The sequence below is a fragment of the Ochotona princeps genome, chromosome 2, assembly GCF_030435755.1.
Source record: "Ochotona princeps isolate mOchPri1 chromosome 2, mOchPri1.hap1, whole genome shotgun sequence".
Lineage (NCBI taxonomy): Eukaryota > Metazoa > Chordata > Mammalia > Lagomorpha > Ochotonidae > Ochotona > Ochotona princeps.
The window spans coordinates 78,694,812-78,704,214 of NC_080833.1; the positions used below are offsets into that span (position 1 = coordinate 78,694,812).

General features: G+C 48.8%; 1 protein-coding gene across 6 annotated transcripts in view; it reads right to left on the reverse strand.

The window, feature by feature from the left end:
* EVI5 (ecotropic viral integration site 5) overlaps positions 1-3,391 on the reverse strand; it is a 181,371-nt gene extending 177,980 nt beyond the window's left edge. For 3 of the 6 annotated variants that reach the window (XM_036494681.2, XM_058659187.1, XM_058659206.1), the window contains exon 1: positions 3,023-3,389. The gene's annotated coding sequence lies outside the window, so the exon portion shown is untranslated. Of the gene's footprint in view, positions 1-3,022 lie in introns of all 6 variants that reach the window. The other 3 variants (XM_058659201.1, XM_058659178.1, XM_058659185.1) reach the window with 2 other exon arrangements.
* Positions 3,392-9,403: the final 6,012 nt, after the last annotated feature.

Sequence of the window (9,403 nt, forward strand, 5' to 3'; positions counted from 1 at the left end):
TGTGTTAAAAACTGACAAGCAGATTCTGAATTGCATAGGGCTATGTGGAGAGCGAAGAACGGGCCAGACCATGAAAAGGGACAAAGTCATATATCAAGGATTATTATAAAGTCATATTAATATGGTGATATCAGTACAAGGAAAATTGAAGGCAAATCAGAGCTTTCAGACAGACCCATACTTACTCATCTGACTTAAGAGAGATGTCACCATGAGAAGGGCGAGGATGTATTACGGATACAGTTCCTGGGGGAGGGGAGGAGACAAGGCAGAGATTTGGCCAAACATCTGTATTAGAGTGCCTGAGCTGAGTCCCAGTTATTCTGTTACCACTGCACCTTCCTGCTACTGCTCAACCAGATGTAGCTCAAATACTTGCCACCCAAGTGAGAGACCCAGATGGAGTCCCAGGCTCCTGGTGTTCATCCAACCAAGTCCTGGTTTTGGGGAGGCATTATGGGAATGAAGGAGCAGAAAGCTCTTTCTCTTTCAAATACAATGAAAGTAAACCACAAAAAATTATTTTAATGATAAAAATGATGTTGGGTCAAATAGATATCCACATCCCTGAGTAATTCTTGCAGTTTAGCCTTTTTTTTTTAAAGATTTGTTTTATTTTTATTGGAAAGGCAGATATACAGATAAGAGGAGAGACAGAGAGGAAGATATTCCGTCCGATGATTCACTCCCCAAGTGACTGCTATGGCCAGAGCTGTGCCGATCTGAAGTCAGGAGCCTGGATCATCTTCTAGGTCTCCCACACGGGTGCAGGGTCCCAAGGCTTTGGGCCATCCTCGACTGCCTTCCTAGGCCACAAGCAGGGAGCTGGATGGGAAGTAGGGCTGCCGGGATTAGAACCTGCGGCCCATATGTGATCTCAGCATGCACAAGGTAAGGACTTTAGCCGCCAGGTCACCAAGCTGGGAATGCAGTTTAGCCTTTTAAGTGGCCAAAGATAATGCCTACAATCTATCTAGAATTAAATGTAAATTGCATGCCTTAAATGCAAAAAGTAAAATAAAATTTCTACAAGGGAACACAGAAAGATCTCTTTATCTTCTTGGGCCAGAACAAATTTCTTAACGGCACAAAAGGCAGCAAACTTGGGGCTGGTGCAATGGCTCAACTGACTAATCCTCCCTCTGCAAGCACTGGCATCCCACCTGGGCACTGGTTCCTGTCCCAGCTGCTTCACTTCCCATCTAACTCCCTACTTGCAGCCTGGGAAAACAGTGCAGCATGGCCCAAAGCCTTGGGACCCTGGACCCACTTGGGAGACCCAGAAGAAGCTCCCGGCTCCTGACTTCAGATCGGCTCAGCTCCCAGCCACTGTGCCCACTTGGGGAATGAACCAGTGAGTGAAAGATTTTTCTGTCTCTCCTTCTCTCTGTAATTTTGCCTTCCCATCTTAAAAAAAAAAAAAAGGCAGCTGCCATAAACAAAGACCTGCAAAATATATTTCTTTAAAGAATTTCCATTTCTCAAAAAACATAAGAATGAAAAGATAAGATGTAAATCCACTCTAGAAACCAGAAGAGACTATCTAGAATGAAGAATTATAAATTCACTCAAAAACAAACATACCAAAGATAACTAGGCAAAAAAATCACAAGAGGGCACAGGAATGGTGGATAAAAAAACACTCAACCTCAATCCCCAGCAAAACACAAAATAAAACCACGTTACTGTAAAACCCCTTCTCTACCAGTCGACCAGCCATCTTCTGAAGTGACAGGCATCAGCACACGAGTGAGGATCACTGGGATAGCATTACTAAGGAACTGTTCAACAACATCCAATACTAAAGCTTTCACATCCACAAACCTCAAAAGCCAACTACTCCTCTCTTGGGTAAACCCCACTTAGAACATTCTATGTTTCAAACTGTTGGGGGTTCACTTTATAAAAACTCATTCCCTGCACCCTTAGCCTTGTAAACTTTTTCTATTGATTGTACAGTTTTCTAATGTTTCTTTGACACAAAGTTCCCAGCAATCTCAAGGTTAGCATTTTTTGGAACAAGAAAGAGTTTCTGGGACAATGACGAAATTTTACTAACAAAAATTCCAGAGCAAAAGGAAAGCTACTGACATATACCAGCCAAGAAACAAAGATAAAGACTGCCAAGAGGGATCATTTTCCTCCGACTTCATGAAGCACTGGAATTCATTCTCTCAGCAAAGAAAGGAGGTGATTATCCCACACAGCCACCCAAAGAAAAAAATACGTTTGCAAGAAATACTGGTGCCTGCTGAAACCAACCCTGACAGCGCAGGCAGATCAGATCGGAGGAAAGAGAGGGAGACATTCCAAAAGTTCTGGTTAACTCTTCGCCTTAAGGACACCGACTCAGGTGATCCAGGACGCCCAAAAGAATGAAAGATTGAAAATAAAATCACAGTAACTGTAAAGACAAACACCAGCACCACAAATCCGACCTACCGGAAATCCTGTGGTTAATTTGAGGCTTGCCCCGCTAAGTCATAAGGTGATTCAGTGATGGCTACAAACGCTCCCCCGAGCGCATCCTCAGGAGTCACCTGGCACATCATGTTTGCCCATCACCTGCCCGGAGACAAGGCCAAGCCGGCATCCCCGAGGCCAACTTTGCAAGCAAGGGACCATCTGCAGGTGGTCTTGTCCTTCCCCGGTCCTCCCAGAGGGAATGAACCTGTGGCCTCGAGGGTGGGGGTGAGGGGTCAGTTTCCCCAGGACTCGCGGGGAAGTGTGTATGTGTCCCCACCGCCCCCCCCCCCACCCCACACACACATCCCGCCCCCACCAAGTTGACCCGGTCGGTCCCTCCAACCAGGCAGGCATACCCGCCGGCGAGTTTCCTCCCCGCGCCCACAGGAGCAGGGTCGCCAGGCGGCAGCTGCTGACGGAGCGAGCGACCGCAGGGAACTTAGGCCCCGCCGGGGCCGGGCGCGCCCGCTCGGCAACTTCGGAGACGGCCCAGCAGCGCGCCCCGCGGCCCCCGCGACTCGCCGGCCGCCCCTGGCCTTGGCGCAGCGCCCCTCACCTTGGAAACGCTGGGTGGACTTCGCTGTAAACATTAACTTCCCATGCAGCCGGCAGCCGCGCCGCCGCGTCTCAGCGCCTCGGCCCCGCTCCGGGCTCCCGCGGGCCGTCCACTCCCGCGTCCTCGGGGCGCACCGCGCTGGCTCGGGGGCTCAGGAGCGCCTCCTCGATCCTCAGCCGGTCCTCGGGGAGCCGCTGCCGTGGCCACCACCGCCGGAGCCCCCTCTGGTGCCCGCCGTCCGCGGGTTTCCCCTGGGTCCAGCCCGGCCGCCGTCAGGAAAGCCAAAGGCGCAGGCGCGGCAGGGCCTTAAAGAGACCCAGCCGCCTCTACCGCATAATGGGTTCGAGCAGGTTAGGGGCCGGCGGGGCTGACCGAAAGAAAAAAAAAAAAAAGCAGAAGCCGAAGGGATTGGGCCAACTGGAGCGGGGGCGGGGAAATGGCTCTCTCCTCCTCTCCTTCAAAGCCCCAGCCCTCGGCCCGGCAAATTGCTGACTTGTGCCGTCGCTCGGACCGCCCCTTCCATGCGAGAGCCCCGGAAGACACACACCCCCCTTCCTCGCGAGCCCGGAGCGACCCGGCACCCAGGCTGCGGGAGCCTCGCGCGGCTGCGCCGCCCACGCGCCCGGCTTCTGGGGGCTCCCGGGCACGAGGCTGCACGGGCGCAGGCTTGGAAAGGCCTCCCCGAGGGCGCCCCGAGAGATGGCCTTAGGTCACCCTGGAAAACACGAATCAAAGTGCAAATGGCCTTGGGGCAAGCTAAAGCATCAGTCACTGGTGACTCAGTCACTGGGGCCTTAGTCCCGCAGGGGGCAAGACGTGGGCATCGACATGTGAAGTCCAGCCGGGCAACCGGCCAGCACCGACCAAGAAGTTCTTAGAATCAAAGGACTGAGTTCAAGGCAGAAGCAGTGTTGAGTCCAGTCCCGCGCAAAAAGGCCAGAAAGGGCCCAGCGGCGTGGCCTAGCGGCTAAAGTCCTCGCCTTGAACGCCCCGGGATCCCATATGGACGCCAGTTCTAATCCCGGCAGCTCCACTTCCCATCCAGCTCCCTGCTTGTGGCCTGGGAAAGCAGTTGAGGACGGCCCAATGCATTGGGACCCAGCACCCGTGTGGGAGACCCGGAAGAGGTTCCAGGTTCCCGGCTTCGGATTGGCGCAGCACCAGCCGTTGCGGCTCACTTAGGGAGTGAATCATCGGACGGAAGATCTTCCTTTCTGTCTCTCCTCCTCTCTGTATATCTGGCTATAATAAAATGAATAAGTCTTTTTAAAAAAAAAAAAGAGGCCAGAAAAATGATAAGGCTGCTACACATTTTCTCTCCTTCGACATCCAAAAGTGACCAGAAATGATAAGTTTATTAACACAGACCACTCAAAAATTTACTAGAAACTAGGTATCTCCAGTTATCTTATAATTTAAATCTGAGATAGATCCAGAAAGAGTTTTGCTGTAACAACCTCTTATTTCAGAAAAACTCCCCGATTTTTTTGTTTGTTTGTTTCAACAAATTTTGGAAATACCAAAAAGTAGGAAGTAAAAGTGTGTCTCCCACCCACTGGAGAAGTTTGCAGATGTGAAACTCAACAGGTCATGCCAAGATTCAAGGTCAGTGTCAGTGAATAGTTTCTTCCCAACCAAACCCATCCTTGAGAAAACTGAGCCACGCTGAGCCTACCTGCCCCTCCCATGCTCACTATGTACCTGCCAGATGTTCCTGAACCTGATGGTTTCTGTCTCATCCATTCCCAGCTTACTCAGAGCTACCCTTGCCTGCAGGACAGACGTGGAGGGTCTACTGAAGTGATCTGATTGGTTACCCGTATCCTCTTAGGGCCCCTCTCTAATCTTTTCACACAACAGAGGGAGTGACTTCAAAAGTGCCAATGGAAAGGACCGGCTGTGTCGTGCAGTAGGTAAAACCACTGCCAACTACAATGCCCACATCTCCATCTGGGTGCCGGTTCGAGGCCCAACTGGTCCACTTCTGATCCAGTTAATGTTCCTGGAAAAGCAGCCAATAATGACTCAAGTGCTTGGGGCCCAGCACCCATCTGGGAGGCCTGGACGGCACTCCTGGCTCCTGGCTCCTGGCTCCTGGCTCCTGGCTTTGGCCTAGGCCAAATCCTAGCAGCTCCAGTCATCAGATGAAAGATATTCTCTCTCGTTTGCTCTATGTGTGTAACCTTAGCTTTCAAATATGTAGAGTTTTTTTTAAAGAATACAATATGACCCCATCACATACTAGCACAAGCCACTTCAATAGGTCCGCACTGTCCCAGATCATTCGTGGCCTCCTCAGAAAAGGCTGCATTGTCAAGTGCCTTGCCCACTTTTCCATAGCTTCTTGCTGTTCAGTCACGTGCTATCCAGTGTGGCTCCAGCCTCTCTGGCTTCTTCCGTCCTCTCTGACTGATTGGCCCCCTCCCTCCACAGACTTTGCCGGAGTTTTGTGGCTTTGTTCTGTGCTGGCCTTGCAACCTCTGCAGGCTGCACCTCCGAGGAACACCTGCTGACCTCCCTACCCTGGTCCCTCACTTTCTGTCACCTCCACCAGACTCACACCCAGCAGGCCAGGAGCTTGCTTTGGTGTGGTTCACAGGTACATGTTCCTATTTGTTCAATGAAGGGCACTCATAGATGCTTAGACCTTGAGCCAGACATGTCTTGAAGGTTACCTAAATCTCAAAAAAGGGAAAAATGTCACAATCTGTATTTGAAATTAGAGTCTCAAAAGAAAAATTATGTTAAAACTGATTTTATATTGTTTTTCCTGGGTTGTCACAAGGATTTTTTTTTAAGATTTATTTATTTTTATTGGAAAGTCAGATATACAGAGAGGAGGAGAGACAGAGAGGAAGATCTTCCGTCCGATGATTCACTCCCTAAGTGAGCCGCAACGGCTGGTGCTGCGCCGATCCGAAGCCGGGAACCTGGAACCTCCTCCAGGTCTCTTACGTGTGTGCAGGGTCCCAATGCATTGGGCCATCCTCGACTGCTTTCCCAGGCTACAAGCAGGGAGCTGGATGGGAAGTGGAGCTGCCGGGATTAGAACGGCATCCATATGGGATCCCGGCGCGTTCAAGGCGAGAACTTTAGCTGTGAGGACTTTAGCCGCCAGGCCACGCCACCGGGCCCGGGTTTCTGGGCAAACTTTAAAACAGAGCTTTCAAAGTATGTTGTATAACCCCCTGAGTTAGTAATGATATCTGTGGGATAGGCCCACAGGAAACTAACAATACGGGTTACTATAAGGGAGGAAGACTGGGTGCCCAGTGGTCAGGGATGGAAGGGAACCATTCTGCTGTCCAGCCAAGAAGTTTAAAATGCATCTGGTCCATTTTAAAGCTGGTGAAAATAGCCTAGTGGCTAAAACCTTGCCTTGCATGTGCTGGGATCCCATATGGGCACCAGTTCGTGTCCCAGTGGCCCCGCTTCCCATCCAGCTCCCTGCTTGTGGCCTGGGAAGGCAGTCAAGGACAGTCCAAAGCCTTGGGACCCTACACCTGCGTGGGAGACCAGGAAGAGACCAGGCTTCGAATCAGTTCATCTCCGGTCTTCGCAGCCTCTTGGGGGTTGAACTAGCGGACTGAAGATCTTCCTTTCTCCTCTGTATATCTGACTTTCCAATGAAGATAAATAAATCTTGGGGGGTGGGGGGAAGTGACACAAGAGATCCTAGTGTATGAGTGTATTTGTTTCAAATTCCAAAAAAGGCAAACACTTCCCTATTGTGGTGAAAAAAAAAAAATCATGATAGTGTTTGCCTCTGATAAGGGATTGAGAAGATACATGGAGAACATTGTGGGTGATAAAAATGGCCTGTCTCTTGATGGAGGTTTGAGTTACTTCAGTATATTGGCTGTGAACAAATGCACAGGGGTGGATGTTTAAACTAGTAGTTGAGACACCTGTTGAGATGCCCACATCCACATTCCAGTACCTGGCTTCAGCTCTTGATTCCAGCTTCCTGCTAATGCAGACCCAGGGAAGCTGGGCTGGTGGCTCCAATAACTGAATTCCTGCCACCCAGCTGCCTTTGACTCAGCCAACATGTGCTCCCCTGCTCCATCACCTGCAGTTGCAGGCACCTGAGCAGTGAACCAGCCGATCTAAGTTTTCTCCCCTACGACCCTAGTCTCTCTGCCTTTCAAATAAATGTTTTAATGTCATCAACATTTCAATATATGCAGACTTTACCCTAAAATATAAATATTATTGCATTTTAAAAAATAATAGTAGAGGGGCCCAGCATGATGGCGTAGTGGTTAAGGTCCTCGCCTTGAATGCGCCAGGATCCCATATGGGTGCCGGTTCTAATCCCAGCAGCTCCACTTCCCATCCAGCTCCCTGCTTGTGGCCTGGGAAAGCAGGAGAGGACGGCCCAAAGCTTTGGGGCCCTGCACCCGCATGGGAGACCCGGAAGAGGTTCCTGGCTTCAGAATGGCTCAGCTCCAGCCGTTGCGCCTCACTTGGGGAGTCAATCATCAGACGGAAGATCTTCCTTTCTGTCTCTCCTCTCTCTGTATATCCGCCTTTCCAATAAAAAATAAATAAATCTTTAAAAAAAAAAGTTAGATTTTAAAAAAAATAATAGTAGATACTAGCTGACATAGTTAAGCACTTAATATTCTTTATTTTAACCCTTATACTATCTTCATGAAAATAAATATCACATAACCCTCTTGAATATGGGGGAACTGCAACTTAACAAATACCAAGTAATTTGCCTTGATTTGTGCCCCTGGTGAAATGTGGTAGAGCTTTGAATACAGTGAACCTGGTGGTCCCAGAAGTGGTTAAACACTAGACCCTGAGCTGTTGGTGTATGTGGGCTTTTTGGTTTTTATTAGTTTTGGTTGGTTTTTGTTTGTCTTGTTTTTGCTTGTTTATTTATGTATTTTACGCACCTACTGGATCAAGAGACTCAATAATGATTGAAAACATATTGGGTCTTAAGCTTCTAAGTATACATAGCACTTTACATAGTAGCTTTTTACTATATTTTGAATGAATGATTAAAAACAAGTATGGTATTGATTTAATTGGGACAAATTATATATTTAGGTATTTTCTAAGTAACAGTTGTATACATGTATGCATAGACTGTCTTTTCTAACTTATATTAACATTTAGCTATATTTATGTGTGTATATAATTAAACCAACTTGCACTGCTGTGCTGCATGCCTGAGGTGTTTTATTACCATGCGCACTGAGCTTCTAACACCAGGTTTGGTTTACACTTTTCTTTCACTCATCCTGAGTACATCAATTTATTTAGTGAAAGAGCTTACACTTTAATGTCTCACTGAAACACCTCATTCTAACCAGAGAAAGAGCTAATTCGAACCTCTCATGAGTGTTCAAGCACTTGCGTAAGTGAAATTCCACTGTGTGAATTCCACACCCCCACGGTCAGGGCTCCAGCTCCTGCCATTCTGCTCTTCACACTGCAGAGTCTCACATGTGGATAGATGCTAGAACAGCCCCCTCCTCGGAGACAGTTCCATCTGCAGTAAATGCAGTTAGCACTTCAAGTTTTCTAGGTTGTCATACTGCACACACACAGCCTTAGCATAGATTTGGAAGGACAATTCCTCCAAACCCGGCTAGAGTTAATTGCTAGAATGTCAAGGCTTTAACTGCCACACCGGTGCAAGTCAGCGTGTGAGGCCCATTATCCACAAAAAAGAAAAGCAAGGGAGAGGCCTTTCCTAAGAGGCAGAAACAACCCAAGCAGAGAGACGATTTCAACAATGAGGTCAAACCGACTGGTGAACAAAACCCCGCCCTCTCCTTGGACAGCTGGCACTTGGACTTGCGGGACAACTAGCCACACACAACTACTGATATCCAAACCGAAATTACCATTTGAGGGGCAGGCGTGTGGTCCAGCAGTTAAGACACCCACATTCCAGCTAGGAGTGCCTGGATCCAATTCCCATCTCTGGCTCCAGCTCCAGCTTCCTGCTAATTCAGACCCTTGGAGGCAGAGATGGCTCAAGTTTGTTGAGTCACTGCTGCCCAAATACTTGCAGCCTTCCCAGCCTCAGCCTTTGTAGGCATTTGGGAAATGAATCAGCAGACAGGAGCCATGTCAGTTTTCCTTTCCCATTCCTTGCCTCACACACATGAAAAAGTTTCTGAATCACACTTCTACATGTCAGGTGGTCAATAGTAGTGCATGTAGCTACTGGCTTTTGTCTTCCACAGCACAGGTATCAAATATTTCCATCCACTATAAAGTTCTACTGGTGACTGGCATTGCAACATAGTTAGGTTAAGCCTTAGGCTGCAGTGCCCCCATTTGGGTAGTATCATGGCCCTTTTGCTGCACTTCTGATCCAGCTCCCTGCTAATGTGCCTAAGGAGGCAACAGAGA